This window comes from Equus asinus, chromosome 15 (genome assembly GCF_041296235.1).
Source record: "Equus asinus isolate D_3611 breed Donkey chromosome 15, EquAss-T2T_v2, whole genome shotgun sequence".
Lineage (NCBI taxonomy): Eukaryota > Metazoa > Chordata > Mammalia > Perissodactyla > Equidae > Equus > Equus asinus.
Genome location: NC_091804.1, coordinates 26,257,499 through 26,280,459, shown reverse-complemented (window position 1 = coordinate 26,280,459; position 22,961 = coordinate 26,257,499). Strand labels below are relative to the sequence as shown.

At 37.4% G+C, this 22,961-nt stretch overlaps 1 protein-coding gene across 9 annotated transcripts in view; it reads right to left on the bottom strand.

Annotated features, from left to right (window-relative positions):
- The window catches only part of ASIP (agouti signaling protein), a 116,879-nt gene that overhangs the window by 40,780 nt on the left and 53,138 nt on the right, over positions 1 to 22,961 (bottom strand). For 3 of the 9 annotated variants that reach the window (XM_070485789.1, XM_070485792.1, XM_070485793.1), the window contains one exon: positions 15,809 to 15,900. The exons of the other annotated variants lie outside the window; for them this stretch is intronic. The gene's annotated coding sequence lies outside the window, so the exon portion shown is untranslated. The remainder of the gene's footprint in view (positions 1 to 15,808; positions 15,901 to 22,961) is intronic. 9 annotated transcript variants of the gene reach the window in all.

Below are 22,961 nucleotides of genomic sequence, written 5' to 3'. Positions count from 1 at the left end.
TCTTCTAGGAGTTTTATGGTTTCAGCTCTTACCTTCAAGTCTTTGATCCATTTTGAGTTAATTTTTGTATATGGTGTAAGGTAATGGTCTACTTTCATTCTTTTGCGTGTGCCTGTCCAGCTTTCCCAACACTGTTTATTGAAGAGACTTCATTGTATGTTCTTGGCTCCTTTATCAAAGATTAGCTGTCTGTAGATGTGTAGTTTTATTTCTGGGCTTCCAATTCTATTCCATTGATCTGTGTGCCTGTTTTTGTACCAGTACCATGCTGTTTTACTTACTATCACTTTGTAGTATGTTTTGAAGTCGGGGATTGTGATGTCTCCAGCTTTGTTCTTTTTTCTCAGGATTGCTTTAGCTATTTTGGGTCTTTTGTTGCCACATGTGAATTTTAGGATTCTTTGTTCTATTTCCGTGAAGAATGTCATGGGGATTCTGATTGGGATTGCACTGAATCTGCAGATTGCTTTAGGTAGTATGCACATTTTAACTATGTTTATTCTCCCAATCCATGTGCATGGAATATCTTTCCATTTCTTTACATCATCATCAATTTCTTTCAATAATGTGTTACAGTTCTCAAGGTATAGGGCTTTCACCTTCTTGGTTAAATTTATTCCTAGGTATTTTATTCTTTTTGTTGTGATTGCAAATGGGATTTTGTTCTTGAGTTCTCTTTCTGTTACTTCATTATTAGAGTCTAGAAATGCAACTGATTTTTGCAAGTTGATTTTGTACCTGAAACTTTGGTGTAGTTGTTGATTATTTCTAATAGTTTTCCAATGGATTCTTTAGGGTTTTCTATATATAAAATTATGTAGTCTGTAAACAGTGATAGTTTCATTTCTTCATTGCCAGTTTGGATCCCTTTTATTTATTTTTCTTGCCTAATTACTCTGGCCAAAACCTCCAGTACTATGTTGAATAAGAGTGGTGAGAGTGGGCACCATTGTCTTGTTCCAGTTCTCAGAAGGATGGCTTTCAGTTTTTCCCCGAGGAGTATGATATTGGCTGTGGGTTTGTCATATATGGTCTTTATTATCTTGAGGCACTTTCCTTTTATACAGTTTTATTGAGAGTTTTCATCATAAGTGGCTGTTGGATCTTGTCAAATGGTTTCTCTGCATCTATTGAGATGATCATAAGGTTTTTATTCCTCATTTTGTTAATGTGGTGTATCACATTGATTGATTTGTGGATGTTGAACCATCCCTGTGTCCCTGGTATAAATCCCACTTCACCATGGTGTATGATTTTTTTTAATGTATTGCTGTATTCAATTTGCCAATATTTTGTTGTGGATCTTTGCATCTATGTTCATAAGTTATATTGGCCTGTAATTTTCCTTCTTTGTGTTGTCTTTGTGTGGCTTTGGTATCAGGGTGATGTTGGCCTCATAGAATGTGTTAGGAAGTCCTCCATCTTCCTCAATTTTTTGGAATAGTTTGAGAAGGATAGGTATTAAGTCTTCTTTGAATATTTGGTAGAATTCTCCAGAGAAGCCATCTGGTCCTGGACTTTTATTTTTGGGGAGGTTTTTGATTACTGTTTCAATCTCTTTACTTGTGATTGGTTTATTCAGATTCTCTATTTCTTCCTGGTTCAGTTTTGGGAGGTTGTATGCTTCTAAGAATTTATCCATTTCTTCTAGATTGTCCAATTTGTTGCCATACACTTTTTCACAATATTCTCTTATAACCCTTTGTGTTTCTGTGGTATCACTTGTAATTTCCCATTTTCATTTCTAATTTTATTTATTTGAGCCTTCTCTCTTTTTTTCTTAGTGAGTCTGGCTAAGAGTTTGTCTATTTTGTTTATCATCTCAAAGAATAATTTCTTTATTTCATTGATCCTTTCTACCATTTTTTGCTTGTTTGTTTCAATTACATTTATTTCTGCTCTAAATTTTCTTATTTCTCTCCTTCTGCTGACTTTGGGCTTTGTTTGTTCTTCTTTTTCTAGTTCTGTTAGGTGTAGTTTAAGATTGCTTGCTTGAGATTTTTCTTGTTTGTTAAGGTTAGCCTGAATTTCCCTCTTAGGACTGCTTTTGCTGCATCCCATATGAGTTGATATGGTGTATTTTCATTCTCATTTTTCTCCGGATATTTTTTCATTTCTCCTTTAATTTCTTCAATGATCCATTGGTTGTTCAGGAGCATGTTGTTTAGTCTCCACATATTTGTCACTTTCCCAGCTTTTTGCTTGTCATTGATTTCTAGTTTCATAGCACTGTGGTTGGAAAAGGTGCTTGATATGATTTCAATCTTCTAAAATTTATTGAGGCTTGCCTTGTTTCCCAACATACGGTCTACCCTTGAGAGTATTCCATGTGTACTTGAGAAGAATGTGTTTTCTCCTGTTTTGGGATGGAGTATTCTATATATATCTATTAAGTCCATCCGGTCTAGTTTTTCATTTAAATCCACTTTCTTTGTTGACTTTCTGTCTGGATGACCTATCCATTGATGTAAGTGGGGTGTTAAGGTCCCCACTATTATTATGTTGTTGTTGATATCTCCTTTTAGGTTTGTTAATAGTTGTTTCATGTATTTTTGTGCTCCTGTGTTGGGTGCATATGTATTTATAACTGTTATGTCTACTTCGTGGAGTGTCCTTTCATCATTATATACTGCCCCTCTTTGTCTCACATTACCTGTTAGGTCTTGAAGTCTACTTTGTCTGATATAAATATGGCAACACCTGCTTTCTTTTGTTTGCCATTGACTTGGAGTATTGTTTTCCATCCCTTCACTCTGAGCCTGTGTTTGTCTTTAGAGCTGAGGTATGTTTCCTAGAGGCAGCATATTGTTGGGTCTTGTTTTTTAATCCATCCAACCACTCTGTATTTTGTGTGTGTGTGAGGGAGATTGGCCCTGAGCTAACATCTGTGCCAATCGTCCTCCACTTTATGTGGGATGCAGCCACAGCGTGGTTTGACGAGCAGTGCTATGTCCACACCCAGGATCAGAAACTGCAAACCCTAGGCTGCTGAAGTGGAGTATGTGAACTTAATCACTATGCCACTGGGCCAGCCCCCTACTCTGTGTTTTTTGGTTGAAGAGTTCAGTCCATTTACATTTAGAGTGAGTATTGCTATATGAGGGCTTAATGCTGCCCCTTTATTGCTTATTTTTCAGTTCTTCTGCCTTTCCCTTGTTTCTTGTCTTGTGCATTTCAGACTACCAATTCAGTTTGGTAGTTCTCTATGATGGTTTTCATAGTTTTCTCTTTATTTATCATTTATGTCTATGTTCTGATTATTTGTTTAGTCATTACCATAAGGTTTGTATAAAAACTTATAGATGCGATAGTCCATTTTCTGATAGCCTCTTATTTCCTTAGTCTTAATCAATTCCATCCTTTTTCTCTTCCCCTTCTAAGTTATTGTCACCACTTATTCCATCTTGTGTTGTCAGTTTGTAGTTAAAATGATGAGATTATATTTATTCTTGATGTTTTCCTTCCCTTTATCTTTACGGTTATAATTAATTATTTGCTAATCTGTTCTCATAGAGAGTTGCAATTTTCTGATTTTGTCTGCCTATTTATCTTCTTGCTCAAAGTTTTGTAAACTCTTTCTTGTTTTCCAGGTATGAGGACCTTCTTGGTCCTTTCTTGTAGGGTGGGGTCTTGTGGTGATGAACTCCCTCAGCTTTTATCTGGGAAAGTTTTTATTTCTCCATGATATCTGAAAGATATTTTCAATGGATAGAGTATTCTTGGCAGAAGGTTTTTGTCTTTCAGAATTTTGAATATATCATTCCACTCTCTCCTGGCCTGTAAGGTTTCTCCTGAGAAATCTGCTGAAAGTTTGATAGGGGTTCCTTTGTAGGTTATTTCCTTCTGCCTTGCTTCCCTTAACACTTTTTCTTTGCCACTGACTTTTGCCAGTTTTACTAACATATGCCTTGGAGAATGTCTTTTTACATTAATGTAATTAGGAGTTATATTAACTTACTTACTTGTATTTCCAGCTCCTTCCCCAGGTGTGGGAAGTTCTCAGCTATTATTTCTTTGAACAAGCTTTCTGCTCCTTTCTCTTCTTCTTCTCCCTCTTGAATACCTATAATCCTTATGTTGCATTTCCTAATTGAATTGGACATTTCTCAGAGAATTTCTTCATTTCTTTTGGTCTTCATTTTCTCTCCTCCTTCATCTGAAGCATTTCTATATTTCTGTCCACCAAGTTGCTAATTCTTTCTTCCATAATTTCAGCTCTGTTATGCAGGGATTCCAGATTTTTCTTCATCTCATTCATTGAATTTTTCATCTCCGATGTTTCTGATTGCTTTTTCCTTATAGTTTCAATCTCTTTTGTGAAGAAGTTATTGATTTCATTGAACTGTCCATCTGTATTTTCTTCTAACTCATTGAGATTTTTTTATGATAGCTATTTTGAATTCTGTCATTTAGATTATAAATTTCTGTGCCTTCAGGATCGATTTCTGGGTGCTTGTCATTTTGCTTCTGGTCTGGAGTATTATAATATTTTTTCATATTGTTGGATGGCATGTATTTGTGCCTCTGTGTAGTGATAGTATTTCATTGCAGCTTCCACCTACTGTCACTGGGTGGGGGTCAAGAACTATGTAGTCTGAGCCCACCTTGATCCATGGTTCGCATGTTCACAGCTGCTGCTTTTCTATCGTATGCATGGGTGCTCTGGCCAAGTTGCTGAGCTGGAGTGCTGAACAGGGGTGATGGGGAGCACTTTCTTTTGCCTGAAAGACCCGGGGGGTTTCTTGCTCTGCCTTCACTATCTGCTGTCATTGGGTGCTGGCTTGATGAAGAAACCCCTGCAATTGCTTAGCCACCTCTGTGTGGGGCTTTCCCTCAGGCTGTGCAGGAACTTGGAGAGCAAAAGTGTTCCTGTGGAGGATTGCCCCTCTCCCCTCTCCTCTCAGAGGCACAAACAGTCCCGGGTTGCTGTCATTTGGGAGGGAGAGGAGATTCCCTTACCTCCTTCCACCTCCTCCAGGGTTCCAGCACCTCTACCCTCAGACTTACGACTGCATGGATCTTTCAGATATCTTTTGTGTTGTGTGAATGTCCTCTGTTGGTATATGAATGTCCTTTTCATTGTATCTTAGAGGGGAGAGTCTAAGGGAAGTGCTCACTCTACCATGATGCTGACATCACTCCTCTAATTTAGTCTGTTTTTGAACTTTATTTGAACTTTATCCAAATGGAATAATTCTGTATGTATTATGGGACTTACTTCTTTTGTTTTATCTGTTGATGTGTGAAGTTCTGGTTTAATTATTTTTGCTGCCGTATGGTATTCAAGTGTGTGAATATCCCACAATTTACTTATCCATATTTTACTGTGATGGTCATATCAGTTGCTCTAAACATTCTTGTATAAGTCTCCTGGGCACACTTGCAGTGGGTACTCCATATACTTGAGAATGGAATTGATAGGTTATAAGGTTATGTGCATGTTCAACTTTATTAGGTAATGCCCAACTGTTTTCCAAGTTCATTTTACCAATTTAACACACCAATGTTTGGTTATTTTTTGACTTTTAAAATTTTTGCCCATCTGGTATAAAACAGTGTTTCATTATAGTGTTAATTCATATTTTCTTGACTACTAAAGAGCTTGAGCATCTCTTCATACTTTTATGGGTATTTGAATTTTCCTTTCTGTGAAATTCCAGTTCAAGTCATTTCCCCATTTTCCCACCAATTGTCTTTTTCTTATCGTTTCATAAATATTTTGTATACAAATTCTTTGTTGGTTACATGTGTTGCAAATATTTTCTCCCAATTTGTGGCTTGCCCTTTCACTCTCTTTATGGTATCTTTGGGTGAATCAAAATTCTAAATTTGAATGTAGTCAAATTTATCAATATTTTTCTTTCTTTATGTTCAAGAGATCCTTTCCTATCCCATGGTCATAAAAGCATTTTCCTATATTATCTTCTAAAAGGTTTATAGTTTTGTCTTTCACATTAAAATCTCTAACTTTTTATAGTGCAGAATTTCAAATATATACAAAAGTAGAGAAAATAGTATATTAAACCCATATATTCCCTTCACCCAGCTTCAAAAATGTTAAAATCAAGGCCAATCTTGTTGTATCTTTACTCCCACCCACTACACCCTCAAAAACATAATATTTCATCCATTAATATTATAAAATGTATTTTTAAAATATAAGAACTATTTTTAAAAACCTAACCACAATAATAATATCATACCTAAAAATCTTACAAATTTCTTAATATCATCAAATATCTATTCAGAGTTCTTTGTATTTCAGTCTTTATCAATCTAGAATTAATTTTTGTATATAGTATAAAGTAGAAATCCAATATAATTTTTTCCCATGTCATAACAATTGCCCCAGCACAACTTATTGAATTGTCCATCTTTTTCCTTCCTTTCTGCAATGCTACCTCTGTCATAAACCAAATTTCTACATATGCTTGGGTTTGTTTCTGGGATTTCTATTCTGTTTCATTGGTCTATTTGTCTTAAGATACTATTTTAATTACTATAGGTTTATAAATGTTAATATGTGATAGGGCAAGTCCTTTGACTTTGTTCTTCTTCAGGAATTTCTTGGCCATTCCTGGTCCTTAGCTCTTCCATGTAAAAATTATAGAAACAGCTTATCAAATTCCACAAAAAAAGGCTGTTGGGATTTTTATCAAAATTGCATTAAATCTATAAATCAATCAGAGGAGAAATGTCATCTTTACAATATCTTTTTATGTGAACATATCTGTCCATTTGCTTAGGTAGTTTTTCAATGTCTTTCAATACACTTTTAAATTTTCTCCATAGGGCTTGCACAATTTTTATTAGATTTATTCCTAAGTATTTTTTATTGCTATTGTAAATGGTATCTTTATATAAATTTTATTTACTAATTGTTGCTGGAATATAGAAATGAAATAGACTTTTATAAACTGATTTATACCCATAAACCTTCTAAATTCTCTTAATTTTAATAATTCACTGAAAGTTCTTTTGGATTTCCTGCATAGATGAACATATATCCACAAAAGCCACCATTTTCTCTCTTCCTTTCCAATCCTTATATATTTTATTTCCCATTCTTATCTTATTGTATTGGCTAGAGTCTTCAGAATAATGTTGAATAAGATTAAACATTCTTGCTAATCTTTCAACAAAAGAGATACTTTCAACATTTCACAATTATATGTGATAGTATAGATGCCTTTATTGGATTAAGAAGGTTCCTTTTTATTGCCTGTCTTCTTTTTAAATCATGAACTAACCTTGGATTTTTCTTCATCTATTGGTACAATCATATGGTTTTTCTCCTTTAATCTGTTCATGTGGTGAATTAGATTAATTTACTTTCCATTACTGAACCAACTGCATTCCTAGTATAAACCTAACTTGGTCATGTAGTACTATGTTTTTTCCTGTCCTGTTTTCTTTCACTATCCTTGTTTGGTTTTGGTATCAAAGTGATTCTACCTACATCAGATAAACTGGGAAGTGTCCCTCATTTAAAAAATTTTTTTAAAAAAATTCTCTGAAAATTTTGTGTAAGATTGTCTATTCCTTGAAATTTTGGTAGAACTTACTGGCCAGGCTTATCAGAGTGGATCACACAGAGCATGGTAAGATTTTTAAATTATGGTCCAATTTCTTTAATGGTCATAGGACAATTCAGGTTTTCTATTTCTTCCCCAGTTGGTTTGAATTTATTTATTTCATATGTTTTCAAATATGTTGGCCTAAAATTGTCTATACTGTTCTTTGTATCTACTTAATCCCTTCACCATATCATATCAACTTTTTTTTTCTTTTTGGTGAAGAAGATTGGGCCTGAGTTGACATCTGTTGTCAATCTTCCTCTTTTTACTTGAGGAAGATTGTCACTGAGCTAACATCTGTGCCAACCTTCTTCTGTTTGTATGTGAGATGCCACCACAGTGTGGCTTGATGAGTGGTGTCTGAACCCACACTGGGGGTCTGAATCCACAAACCCTGGGCTGCCGAAGTGGGGTATGTGAACTTAACCACTATGCCACCAGGCTGGCCCATATCAACTTTTATTATTTATAATATTTATTTTTGCATTCTCTTTTGTTTACTTAGTTAATTTTACCAGAAGTATTTTCAAAACACCAAATTTTGGCTTTGTCAACCTTCTCTATTTTATGTTTGGTTTCCTTTTCATTAATTTCAGCTTCACTTTTTAACTTATTTTTTTCTTTTCCTTTCTTTGAGATTGTTCTGCTATCTTTTTCCTTAACTTCTTTTTTTTTTTTTTGAGGAAGATTAGCCCTGAGTAACATCTGCCCTGAATCCTCCTCTTTTTGCTGAGGAAGACTGGCCCTGAGCTACTATCTGTGCCCATCCTCCTCTAGTTTATATGTGGGACACCTGCCAAGCATGGCCCAACATACGGTGCAGAGGTCCACACCCAGGATCCAAACTGGTGAACCCTGGGCCACCGAATCAGAAAATGTGAACTTAACCACTGTGCCACTGGGCTGGACACCTTAACTTCCTTTTGAGTGCTTAATTTTTTAATTTTAAGACTTTCTTCATTTTTTTCCTTTAAGGCTATGAATGTCTCTCTAAATAGTGCTTGCTTGCACCCCACAGGTTTAGATACATAGTAGTTTTACTACTGTTCAGTTATAAGTATTTTCTAGTTTCCATTATAATTTCTCTTTTAGCCTATGAGTAGTTAAGAAGTATCTTCTTAAATTCCCAAATATGTGAAGTTTTTCAGATTTTTCTTTGTATTATAGATTTCTAACTTAGTTGCATTGTGGTCCCAGAATGTGGTCTGTATGATACTAATCCTTGAAAAATTTGTTTAGCCTCATCTTATGGCTTAGCATTTGTTCAGTTTTCAGAAATGTTCCAAGGGTACTTTTTAAAAATGTGTTTTCTGCAATCATTAGGTACAATGCTCTTTTTGCCCTCAGTCCCAGAGAATGTCCCCTTGATCTCCAGCAGCTCAGAGATCACTTAAAAATCACAGCAGAGGAAATGGCTGTTTTTCCTGATGCCAGGGACTCTTTGGCACTTAACTCTATCAAAAATATCTCCCAAGAATGGCTATACCCTCCTGGAAGCACTAAGCACTCTTTTGTCAGACATGTTACAGAGTCAATAAATTTTCATTCAAACCTCACATTTTCTTCCTTGGCGTATATTCACATTGTTTCACTTTCAGTGTTTGCAGAATTCAGACCCCACCTTGCCCCATTCACGGTCTGGTTCTTTCATAACTCCTCAATGGCTTTGGAGGAAGCAGATTTTCACGAAAACTGCTGTGGCTATTGTTATTAGAGGAAATAACACGTGATGATAACTAGCACTATGCTTGACATTAGTAGGTGCTCAATAACTATTTGTTGAATGGAAAAATTAAAACAAAATACTATACAATGTCAAAACTGAAGTTCACTCACTAATTTTATAGTCAAGGCAGAAGATCTCACTTTAATTAATAATGAGGATATAAAGTTAGACATAAATATAATCCACAAATTAACTAACTGTTCTTTTCTCACTGAGAATACAAACTAGCTAGCACTCCCTCTTCAGTCATAGAATGCACACGTGTGCCATACACACACACACAGAACTAATGCATGATAGCAGATTAAATGAATATAGTGAAGGCATGTTGCAACCTGGGGTTACAGTCTAAAGTCAGTATATATTGTGAAAATTGCATATAGTCAAAATCGCCCTTTAAATCCCTTAGGAAGATGCCATAGTGTCTTAATATATTTCACACAGCCAGTTTTTCCTCTAGTGTTGGAACAGATTGCTGTTACTTCAGTTAAGTACCAGATTAAAGAGCTGGTTTGCATTTAGGAGCCATGTTGTTAAAGACATTCTTTAATCACTAGACTCACAGTTAAGCTAGGCTAGAAGGTCATCATACAATAATTGAGATAGCCTGAGGAAATAGCAGATTTCTAACTCCCATTTTATATGATTATTGAGTGGAGAAATCTCCAGCGCTATTTAAGTCCCTCCTTCTCTTCCTTATTTCCTTGCTTTTTGCTTAGCAATATGAATGAGTTTTTAGGTTTTCTGTAAAGAGGTATCTTCATTTTAACAGCTTCTTGGTGGACACATCTTGAGTGACAGCAGTGCTGACACTAGGGCAGGCAACGAACTGAAGCAATCTTTGGACCAGGATGATTTTACTGAAGGTCTAAAATCCCACAAAGCAAACATCCAGATTCTCAATGAGTTCCAGTATATTAATTCATTTGATTTCAACAATTTCAACAAATTCAGATATTTGTTGAGCATCTATTTTGTGTCAGGCATCATGGGCACTGGAGATACAACAATAAGCACTTCAGACAAGAGCTCTGCCCTCCTGGAGCTTATAGAGGGAGGAGCCTACATTCTAGTATTTGACTTGTTTAGAAGTCTTTCTTAGAAGCTTCTGGACTCCCTTCTAAATGGTGCCTGAATGGTGGTTACTCATTCTCCTCAGGGTGGGAGGAGGAAGGATGACAATGGACAGCAAGCCCCAGAGCCCCAGTAAAAAGGCAATGTGGCTATGGCTGAAATAAATGACGTTAACAATGAGGACCTTGAGTTTTGGGGTAAATAAAAACATTAGAAGTTTGTTTGGTTGAACAGGGAACAAGTGGTCCAGCAGAAACAATACAGATTCCTAGGAAGAGAAAAGGAAATCAGAGAGTGAGTTAAAGGGTAAGGGCCATTTCCTAGTATAGCAGTACCACCTGCCTGACAAAGCCACCAAGTACAACCCTTAAAAAAAAAAGAGTCAACTGCCAGTACCATGCTGTTTTGATTACTATAGCTTTGTAGTATATTTTGAATTCAGGGAGTCTGATACCTCCAACTTTATTCTTTTCTCTCAGGATTGTTTTGGCTATTCAGGGTCTTTTGTTTTTCCTAATATAAATTTTAGGATTCTTTGTTCTATTTCTGTAACGAATGTCATTGGGATTCTCACTGGGATTGCATTGAATCTGTAGCTGCTTTAGGTAATATGGACACTTTAACTGTGTTTATTCTTCCATTCCATGTGCATGGAATATCTTTCCATTTCTTTCTCTTTTTTTTGAGGAAGATTAGCCCCGAGCTAACTGCTGCCAATCCTCCTCTTTTTGCTGAGGAAGACTGGCCCTGAGCTAATATCCATGCCCATCTTCCTCCACTTTATATGTGGGATGCCTAACACAGCATGGTGTGCCAAGCGGTGCCATGTATGCACCCAGGATCCGAACCAGTAAACCCTGGGCTGCTGAAGCAGAACGAGTGAACTTAACCACTGCGCTACCAAGCCGGACCCCAGTTTCACTTCTTCATTGTCAGTTTGGATACCTCTTATTTCTTTTTCTTGCCTCATTACTCTGGCCAAAACCTCTGGTACTATGTTGAATAAGAGTGGTGAGAGTGGGCAGCCTTATCTTGTTTGTTCTTAGAGGGATGTCTTCCAATTTTTCACCACTAAGTATGATGTTGGCTATGGGTTTGTCACATCTGGTTTTTATTATGTTGAGGTACTTTCCTTCTATACCTGTTTTTTTTTTTTTTTTTAAAGATTTTATTTTTTCCTTTTTCTCCCCAAAGCCCCCCGGCACATAGTTGTGTATTCTTCGTTGTGGGTTCCTCTAGCTGTGGCATGTGGGACGCTGCCTCAGCGTGGTCCGATGAGCAGTGCCATGTCCGCGCCCAGGACTCGAACTAACGAAACACTGGGCCGCCTGCTGCGGAGCGCGCGAACTTAACCACTCGGCCACGGGGCCAGCCCCTCCTTCTATACCTGTTTTATTGAGAGTTTTTATCATAAATGGGTGTTGGATCTTGTCAAATGGCTTCTCTGCAGCTATTGAGATAATCATGTAGTTTTTATTCCTAATTTTGTTAATGTGGTGTATTGCATTGATTGATTTGCAAATCTTGAGCCATCCCTTCATCCCTGGTATAAATCCCACTCAGTCATGGTGTACGACCCTTTTAACATATTGCTGTATTCAATTTGCCAATATTTTGTTGAGGATTTTTGTATCTATGTTCATCATCAATATTGGCCTGTAATTTTCCTTCTTTGAGTTGTCCTTATCTGGTTTTGGTATCAGGGTAATGTTGGCCTCATAGAATGAGTTAGGAAGCATTCCATATTTTTCCACTTTTTGGAATAGATTGAGAAGGATAGGTGTTCCATTTTCTTTGAGTGTTTGGTAGATTTCTCCAGAGAAGCCATCTGGTCCTGGACTTTTGTTTTTGGGGAGGTTTTTGATTACTGTTTCAATCTCTTTACTTGTGATTGGTCTATTCAGATTCTCTATTACTTCTTGATTCAGTTTTGAGAGGTATGAGCCTGAATTTACCCATTTCTTCTAGGTTGTTCAATTTGTTGGCATATAGTTTTTCATAGTATTCTCTTATAATCCTTTGTATTTCTATGGTATCTGTTGTAATTTCTCCTCTTTCATTTTTAATTTTATTTATTTGAGACTTCTGTCTTTTTTTCTTTGTGAGTCTGGCTAAGGGTTTGTCTATTTTGTTTATCTTCTCAAAGAACCAGCTCTTAGTTTCATTGATCCTTTCTATTGCTTTTTTAGTCTCTAATTCATTTATTTCTGCTCTAATTTTTCTTATTTCCCTCCTTCTGCTGACTTTGGGCTTTGTTTGTTCTTCTTTTTTTAGGTCCGTTAAGTGTAGTTTAAGATTACCTATTTGAGATTTTTGTTGTTTGTTAAGGTGGGCCTGTATTGCTATAAATTTCCCTCTTCAGACTGCTGTTGCTGCATTCCATAAGAGTTGGTATGTCGTGTTTTCATTTCCATTTGTCTCCAGGTATTCTTTGATTTCCCCTTTGATTTCTTCATTGATCCAATGGTTGTTCAGTAGCATGCTGTTTAGTCTCCACATATTTGTCTCTTTCCTAGCTTTTTTCTTGTTGATTTCTAGTTTCATAGCATTGTGATCATAAAAGATGCTTGATATGATTTCAATCTTCTTAAAGTTATTGAGGCTTGCCTTGTTTCCCAACATGTTGTCTATCTTTGAGAATTTTCCATGTTCACATGAGAAGAATGTCTATTGTGCTGTTTTGGGATGGAATGTTCTCTCTATATATAGTAAGTCCATCTGGTCAAGTATTTAATTTAAGAGTACTCTTTCCTTGTTGAGTTTCTGTCTGGATGATCTATCCATTGATGTAAGTGGAGTGTTGAGGTCCCCTAGTGCTATGTGTTGCTGTCAATTTCTCCCTTTAGGTCTGTTTATAGTTGCTTTATATACTTTGGTGCTCTTGTGTTAGGTGCATTCATGTTATAAGTGTTATGTCTTCTTGGTGGAAAGTTCCTTTTATCATTATATACTGCCCCTCTTTGCCGCTCATTGTAGTTTTTATCTTGAAGTCTGCTTTGTCTGATATAAGTGTGGCAACACCTGCTCTCCTTTGCTTGCCATTTACTTGGAGTATTATCTTTCATCCCTTCACTCTGAGCCTTTGTTTGTCTTTAGAGTTGAGATGTGTTTCCTGGAGGCAGCGTATTGTTGGGTCTTGTTTTTTAATCCATCCAGCCACTCTGTGGCTTTACATTGGAGAATTCAATCCATTTACATTTAGAGTGATTATTGATATATGAAGGCCTAATACTGCCATTTTATCTCCTGTTTTCTGGTTGTTCTATATTTCCATTGTTTCTTTTCTCTTGTATTTCTGACTGCCATTTCAGTTTGGTGGTTTTCTGTGCTGGTTCTCTCAGTTTTCTCTTTATGATTTGTGACTCTACTCTGATTTTTTTGTTTAGTGGTTACTATGAGGTTTGTATAAAAGATCTTATAGATGAGATAGTCCATTTTCTGACAGTCTCTTATCTCCATTAGCCTAAGCAGGTTCCATCCCCTTTCTCTGCCTCTTCTGAATTATTGTTGTTACAAATTGTTATTTTCCATGTTGTGAGTTTGTGACTAAATTGAAGTGTTTATTGTTATTTTTGATGCTTTCCTTCTCTTTGTTTTTCATGTTATGCTTAAGTGTTTACTGACCTATTCTGATATAGAGCTGCGATTTTCCTAGTCTTTCTATTAATTTTCTTGTTCAAGATTTCGTAAACTTTTGCCTTTTTGTTACAGTTAGGAGGGCTTCCTTCATCATTTCTTGTAAGGGAGGTCTAGTGGTGATGAACTCCCTCAGCTATTGTTTATCTGGGAAAGTTTTTATTTCTCAATCATATGTGAAGGATAGTTTCACTTGATAGAGTATTCTTGGCTGAAAGTTTTTGTCTTCAGTATTTTGAATATATCATTCCACTGTCTCATAGCCTGTAAGATTTCTGCTGAGAAACCCGTGGAAAGCCTGATAGGGGTTCCTTTGAAGGTTATTTTCTTCTGCCTTGCTGCCCTTGACATTTTTTCTTTGTCATTGACTTTTACCAGTTTTAATAGTATATGCCTTGGAGAAAGTCTTTTTGCATTGATGTAATTAGGAGTTCTACTGGCTTCATGCACTTGTAAGTCCAGTTTTTTCCCCATATTTGGGAAGTTCTCAGCTTTTATTTCTTTAAACAAATGCTCTGCTCCTTTCTCCCTCTCCCCTTGCTCTGGAATACCTATAATCCTTATGTTGCTTTTCCTAATTGAGTCAGATATTTCTCAAAGAGTTTCTTCATTTTCAAAAAATTCTTACTTTTCTCTCCTCTTCCACCTGAAGGATTTCTATATTTCTAACCTCTAAATCACCAATTCTGTCCTCCTCCATAACATCAGCTCTATTTTTTATGGATTCTAGATTACTTTTATCTCATTAATTGTGTTCTTTATATCCAGAATTTCTGTTTGGTATTTTTTCTAGAGTTTCAGTTTCTTTTGTGAAGTATCCCTTCTGCTCATTAATTTTATTCCTGAGCTCATTGAAGTGCTTTTCTGAGTTTTCTAGTAACTCATTGAGTTTCTTTGTGATAACTATTTTGAATCCTCTGTCGTTTAGATTGTAAATTTCTGTGACTTCAGGATTGTTTCTGGGGACTTGTCATTTTCTTTCTGCTCTGAAGTGTTAATGTAGTTCTTCATGGTGTTTGATGAAGTAATCCTTTGCTGGCACATTTACGGCAGTATCAGGTCACAGATTCCACCTGCTGCTGCTGAGGGGAGAGCAGGAGCTGTGTTTTCTGATCCTGCCCCATCTGCTGGAAGTTTTGTAGGTAGGGCTACTCTGCAATTGCCCAGGCTGGCCGCAGCCACTCTGCAGGTTGTGCTTACATGGGTAGGGCCTCTTTGCTGGGTGGGTGGGTTGGGCACCATAGCCAGGGCTCTGTGCTCAGCAAGGGACTGGCTGACCTACCACATTCTAGGTGGGAGAGGCACCTATGCAGAGCTGAGCTGCCACTCGGTGGATCCCATTGGCTGCTGTGCTCCATGGGTGGGGGTCCCTTCTGAGTGAGCGGGGCACCTTTTCGCCTGTGCTGTGCTAGGGGTGAGGTGTGCCCATGCAGGGGCTGAGCTGCCACTCAGTGGGTCCTGTGGGTTGCTGGCTCCATGAGTGGGGATGCATTCTGAGCAGGTGTGGTGCCTTCTCACCTGTGCTATGTTCAGTGGGTGGTCACTATCATATGGGCTAAGCCACTGCAACTCAGTGTAGAGCATTCCCACCGGTAGGGATTCTGCAGCATGGTGGGTGCTCCCATGGGCCAGGCTGCAATTTGGAAAGCATTCACACAGGCTGGGCTGTCCCTACCTCCTCTTACAGTTGTGCTGGCCACCGTGTGAGGATCCGCCACCTGGCTCACTGCTGCTGGGGAGGGGAAGGAGTGAGCTCACCTAGTTATACTGCCTCCCAGGGATCAAGGCCACCCACCTTCAGATGTATAGCTGCGTGGATCTCTCAGATGTCCTCTTGTGCTGTGTGAGGAATCCTCTGCTGGTTAATGAATGTCCATTCAGTTGTGACTTAAAGGGGAGAGACAAAGAACAACTCACTCTGCCATGATCCTGATGTTACTCTGAGAGTTTTTATCATAAATGTTGGAACTTGTCAAATTCTTTCTCTGCATCTATTGAGAGGATCATGTGGTTTTTAATCTTCATTTTGTTAACATAGTGTATCACATTGATAGATTTATGGATGTTGAACCACCCCTGCATCCCTGGAATAAACTCCATTTAATCATGGTGTATGATCTTTTTAATGTATTGCTGTATTTGATTTGCTAATATTTTGTTGAGGATTTTTGCATCTATGTTCATCAGTGATATTGGCCTATAATTTTCCTTTTCTGTGTTGTTCTTGTCTGGTTTTGGTATCAGGGTAATGTTGGGCTCATAAAATGGGTTAGGAATCATCCTGCCCTCTTCAAGTTTTCAGAATAGTTTGAGAAGGATAGGTATTAAATCTTTGAATGTTGGTAGAATTTAACAGAGAAGCCATCTGGTCCTGGACTTTTGTTTTTTTGGGAGGTTTTTGATTATTGCTTCAATCTCTTTCCTTGTGATTAGTCTATTCAGAAAAACAGACATACAGATCAGTGGAACAGAATTGAGAGCCCAGAAATAAAACCACACATCTATGGACAGCTAATCTTTGACAAAGGAGCCAAGAACACACAATGGAGAAAGGAAAATCTCTTCAATAAATGGTGTTGGGAAAACTGGACAGGCACATGCAAAAGAACGAAAGTAGACCATTATCTTTCACCATCCACAAAAATTAACTCAAAATGGATCAAAGACTTGAAAGTAAGAACTGAAACCATAAAAATCCTAGAAGAAAATATAGGCAGTATGCTCTTTGACATTGGTCTTGGCAGTATCTTTTCAAACACCATGTCTACTCAGGTAAGGGAAACAAAAGGAAAAATAAACAAATAGACTATATCAGACTAAAAAGCTTCTGCATAGCACAGGAAACCATCAAAAAATGAAGAGACAACTCACCAACTGGGAGAAAATATTTGCAAATCACGTATCTGACAAGGGGTTATTTTCCAAAATATATAAAGAACTCATACAACTCAACAACAACAACAAAAACACATGATCAAAAAATGGGCAGAGGATATGAACACACACTTTTCCAAAGAATACATACAGTTGGCCAACAGGCTCAAAAAAAGATGTCCAACATCACTAGTTATTAAGGAAATGGGAATCAAAACTACAATGAGGTATCTCCTCACACCCATCAGAATGGCTGTAAACAACAAGACAAGAAATAACAAATGTTGGAGAGGATGTGGAGAAAAGGGAACCCTAACACACAGCTGGTGTGACTGCAAACTGATACAGCCACTATGGAAAACAGTATACAGATTTCTCAAAAAATTAAAAATTGAAATACCAGGAGGTCCTGGGGTGATGTCAGCAACATGGCAGAATGAACTATTTCCTTTATTTCTCCCCCTTCAAACTACACAAAATGGACATTCATTGATCAATGGAGGATACCCACACAGCACAATAGGACACTTGAGAGACCCACAAGGCTATACATCTGAAGGTGGATGGACTATCCCTGGGAGGTGGTGAGATAAGTGAGCATTCTCCAGCTCCCTTGCAGCCCTTTACATGCATGTGACTGCTTTCCCAGCTGGAGCACCCATTGTACAGCTGTGGCCCCGAGGGTGGGAGTGCACCTTAGTGCGATTGCAGGAACAGATTATAGCAGCCCTGAATCCCCATGTGATTGCTTTCCCATCCAGTTGGAGAGCCCATAGTGCTGCTGTGGTCCCAGGGAGTGGCCCAGGCTCAGATCTAGTGGGGAAGCCCTGCCCACTAAGCACAATGGCCAGTGTGACCTAGGATTAGGTGGTTGCAATCTGCATTCCAGGACGAACAACTTCTCAGCTGCCAAGAAGGCCCACAGTACTGCTTGCTGTCCTGAAGGTGGGAGCATGCCTCAGTGGCACTGTGGGAGCAAGCAGTAGCAGCCCTGAGCCCCCACATGATAGCCTACTCATTTGGTGGGAGAGCCCACTGTGCCACTGTGGCCCAGACTTGGACAGGCACAGCAGCCAGGGATTTTGGTGGCCTCAGAATACACAGCTCATGCAACACCCCCCCTCCAGTGGCAGCAGGTGGAATCTGTGACCAGATACTATCACTATGCAAAGACACAAATCCACCCTGTCAAATAGTATAAACAGGTATATTAACACTTCAGATCAGAAAGAAAAAGACAAACACCCAGAAATCAAACCTGAAGACACAGAAAGTAACAATCTAAATGACAGAGAATTCAAAATAGCTATCATAAAATACTCAACAAGTTATGAGAAAACTCAGAAAGGCAGTTCAATGAAATCATGAATAAAATTAATGAACAGAAGGAATTCTTCACAAAAGAGATGCAAACTATAAAGAAAGGCCATTCAGAAATGTTGGAGATAAAAAACACAATGAATGAGATAAAGAAAAATTTGGAGTCCTTAAATAACAGAGCTGAAATTATGGAGGAAAGAATTAGCAATTTAGGCACATGCATGCAAAGGACAGAAATATAGAAATGCTTTAGACAGAGTAGGAGAGAGAACTAAGACTAAAAAAAAAATGAAGAAATCTCTGAGAAATATCCAACTCAATTAGGAAATGCAACATAAGGATTATAGGTAGTCCAGAGGGAGAAGGGGGGAGAAAAGAGCAGAGAGCTCTTTAAAAGAAATAATAGCTGAGAACTTCCCAAACCTGGGGAAAGAGCTGGAAATATAAGTAAAAGAAGCTACTATAGCTCCTAATTACATCAATGTAAAAAGACCTTCTCCAAGGCATATGTTAGTAAAACTGGCAAGGATCAATGACAAAGAAAAAATGTTAAGGGCAGCAAGGCAGAAGAAAATAACCTACAAAGGAACCCCTACTAACCTTTCAGCAGATTTCTCAGGAGAAATTTTAGAGGCTAGGAAAGAGCAGAATGATGTATTCAAAATTCTGAAAGAGAAATCCTTCAGCCAAGAATACTCTATCCATTGAAACTATCTTTCAGATATCATAGAGAAGTTAAAACTTTCCCAGATAAACAAAAACTGAGGGAGTTCATCACCACAAGACCCCACCCTACAAGAAAGGATCAAGAAGGTCCTCATACCTGAAAAACAAAGAGGGTTTACAAAACCTTGAGCAAGGAGATAAATAGGCAGATAAAATCAGAAAATTGCAGCTAGAGAACTGGTTAGCAAACACTTAATTATAACATTAAAGATAAAGGAAAGGAAAACATCAAGAATAAATATAACCACTTCATTTTAACCACAAATTCACAACACAAGATGGAATAAGTTGTGACAACAATAACTTAGACAGGGAAGTGGAAAGGGATGGAAACTGCTTAGACTAAGAAAATAAGAGGCTATCAGATATGGACTGTCTCATCTATGAGAACTTTTATAAAACCTAATGGTAACCACTAAACGAAAAATCAGAACAGAGACACAAATGATAAAGAGAAAACTGAGGAAACCATCATAGAGGGCCAATAAACTGAACTGGCAGTCCAAAATACACAGGACAAGAAACAAGGGAAGTACAGAACAGCTGGAAAAAAAATGATAAAATAGCAGCATTAAGCCCTCATATATCAATAATCACTCTAAATGTAAATGTATTGACTTCTCCAATCAAAAGTCACACAGTGGCCGGGTAGATTAAAAAACAAGACCCAAGAATATGCTGCCTCCAGGAAACACATCTCAGCTCTAAAGACAAACACAGTCTTAGAGTGATGGGGTGGAAGACAATACTGAAAGCTAATGGCAAACAAAAGAAAGCAGGCGTTGCCATACTCATATTAGACAAAGTAGACTTCAAGATGAAAAAGGCAATAAGAGACAAAGTGGGGCAGTATACAATAATAAAAGGGGCATTCCACCAAGAGGACAAAACACTTATAAATATGTATGCACTTAACACAGGAACACCAATGTACATAAAGCAACTATTAAATGATCTAAAAGGAGATATTAACAGTAGCACAATAATAGTAAGGAACCTTAACACTCTACTTACTTACATCAATGGATAGATCATCCAGATAGAAAGTCAACAAGACAATAGTGGAATAAATGAAAAACTAGACCAGATGGACTTAATAAATATATATAGAACACTCCATCCAAAAACAGCAGAATACACATTCTTCTCAAGTGTACATGTAAAATTCTCAGAGATAGATCATATGTTGGGAAACAAGGCAAGCCTCAATAAATTTAAGAAGATTGAAATCATACCAAGTATCTTTTCTGCCCACAATGCTATGAAACTCAAATCAACTAAAAGAAAAAAGCTGGCAAAGTGACAAATATGTGAAGACTAAACAACATGCTCCTGAACAACTAATGGATCATTGAAGAAATTAAAGGAGAAATCAAAAAATATATGGAGACAAATGAAAATGAAAATATATCATACCAACTCATATGGGATGCAGCAAAAGTGGTCCTAACAGGGAAATTCACAGCAATTCAGGCCTACCTTAACAAACAAGAAAAATCTCAAGTAAGCAATTTTAAAGTATACTTAACAGAACTAGAAAAACAACAAAGTCCAAAATCAGCAGAAGGAGTTATATAAGGAAAATTAGAGTAGAAATAAACTAAATGGAAACCAAAAAACAGTAGAAAGGATCAATGAAACTAAGAGCTGGTTCTTTAAGAAGATAAATAAAATTGACAAACCCTTAGCCAGACTCACTAAGAAAAACAGAGAGAAGGCTCAAATAAATAGAATTAGAAACGGAAGAAGAGAAATTAAAACAGATACCACAGATATACAAAGGATTATAAGAGAATACTATGAAAAACCATATCCCAACAAATTGAACAACCTAGAAGAAATCGATAAATTCTTAGACTCATACAACCTCCCAAAACTGAATCGAGAGGAAATAGAGAATCTGAATAGATCAATCACGAGTAAAGAGATTGAAACAGTAACCAACAACCTCCCAAAAAATTAAATTCCAGGACCAGATGGCTTCTCTGGAGAAATCTACAAAACATTCATAGACTTAATACCTATGCTTCTCAATCTATTCCAAATAATTGAAGAAGATGGAACACTTCCTAAGACATTTTATCAGGCCAACATCACCCTGGTACCAAAACTAGATAAGGACAACACAAAGAAGGAAAATTACAGGCCAATATCGCTGATGAACATAGATGCAAAAGTCCTCAACAAAATGTCAGCAAATTGAATACAGCAATAGTTAAAAGGATCATACACCATGATCAAGTGGGATTTATACCAGGGATGAAGAGATGGTTCAACATCCACAAAGCAAACAATGTGATACACCACATTAATAAAATGAGGAATAAAAACCACATGATCATCTCAATAGATACAGAGAAACCATTTGATGAGATACAACACCAATTTATGATAAAAACTCTCAAGAAAACGAGTATAGAAGGAAAGTACCTCAACATAATAAAGGCCATATATGACAAACCCACAGCCAACATCATACTCAATGGGGAAAAACTGAAATCCATCCCTCTGAGAACAGGAACAAGACAAGAGTGACCACTTTCAGCATTCTTATTCAACATAGTACTGGAGGTTTTGGCCAGAGTAATTAGGCAAGAAAAAGAAATAAAAGGTATGTAAATTGGCAAGGAAGAAGTGAAACGGCCACTGTTTGCAGACAACATGATTTTATATACAGAAAACCCTAAAGAATCCATTGGAAAACTATTAGAAATAATCAACAACTACACCAAAGTTTCAGGGTACAAAATCAACTTACAAAAATCAGTTGCATCTCTATATTCTAATAATGGACTAACAGAAAAAGAAGTCAAGAATACAATCTCATTTACAATCACACAAAAAGAAAATATCTAGGAATAAATTTAACCAAGAAGGTGAAAGACCTATACATTGAAAACTATAAGACACTGTTGAAAGATATTGATGATAACATAAAGAAATGGAAAGATATTCCATGCACATGCATTGGAAGAATAAACATAGTTAAAATGTCCATACTACCTAAAGCAACCTACAGATTCAGTGCAGTCCCCATCAGAATCCCCATGACATTCTTCACAGAAATAGAACAAAGAATTCTAAAATTCCCCTCCTGGAGTCCCTTTAACAGGTCATCGCCAGTCAATTTAGGCAATTCTTTACTGAAAGTGTCTGCAATCAACTGTTCAAGTTGCATTATCTCTGCAGTTAAATTCTGATGACCCCGTAAAGAGCGCTTAATCTTTTCCCATCCTTCTGACATGCTAAAATGCAGTGGGGTGACACACATTTGTGTAGAATTCCAATCACATTTCAATATACTGCGGGTAGCAAGAACTGTCAGTTGATCCCCTAACCAAGATACAGTATGTTGCAAGTTAATTACATCAGTAGCTAATTGAGCATCTAAGTCCTTTTGCTGTTGCCATAAGGCATGAGAGTCTTTAGGCCATTCCCTGATAAAGTCCGCAGTTTGTATCTCTTGCTGCAGTGCCAGGCTGGCCACAGCGGCCGTCGCAGTAACGGATGCAACCGCAAGGATAGTCGCGACGATCAATCCCACTAGTCGACGGGAGCGATGTAGAACAACTTGAAGGGCATCATACAGATGTGAAACAGCAATAGAGTCAGACCAAGGATGTGTCAGATTAATAGGCATCCAAAGCTTGGAATGAGCTTTTACAATTATTACAGATTTGTTGGTATTTTCGATTGTCTCCCACCAAGTTTTGTTTACACATTGAGTAAAGACACAAGCAGCAGTACAATTTACATATCCCTCTGTAACATTTAACATAATTTTCCCTGATAGTAAGGAATAGGGAAATTTGACACAAGCAGTTGCAGTGTAGGTGTTATTCTTATGCAGATGAACCTGAAAAAGATCTAGAACTTTGAGACACATTTAAGGTAAAATTATTAGTCCATACAGTCAAATGTCCAGACACCGCCCACAATTGAAACAAGTGCCCTGCCGCTGAGGTTTCAAGGCAGTAGCCATTTTGGAAATCAATTTATCTTCTTTTTCCTCCTCATCACTATCTTCC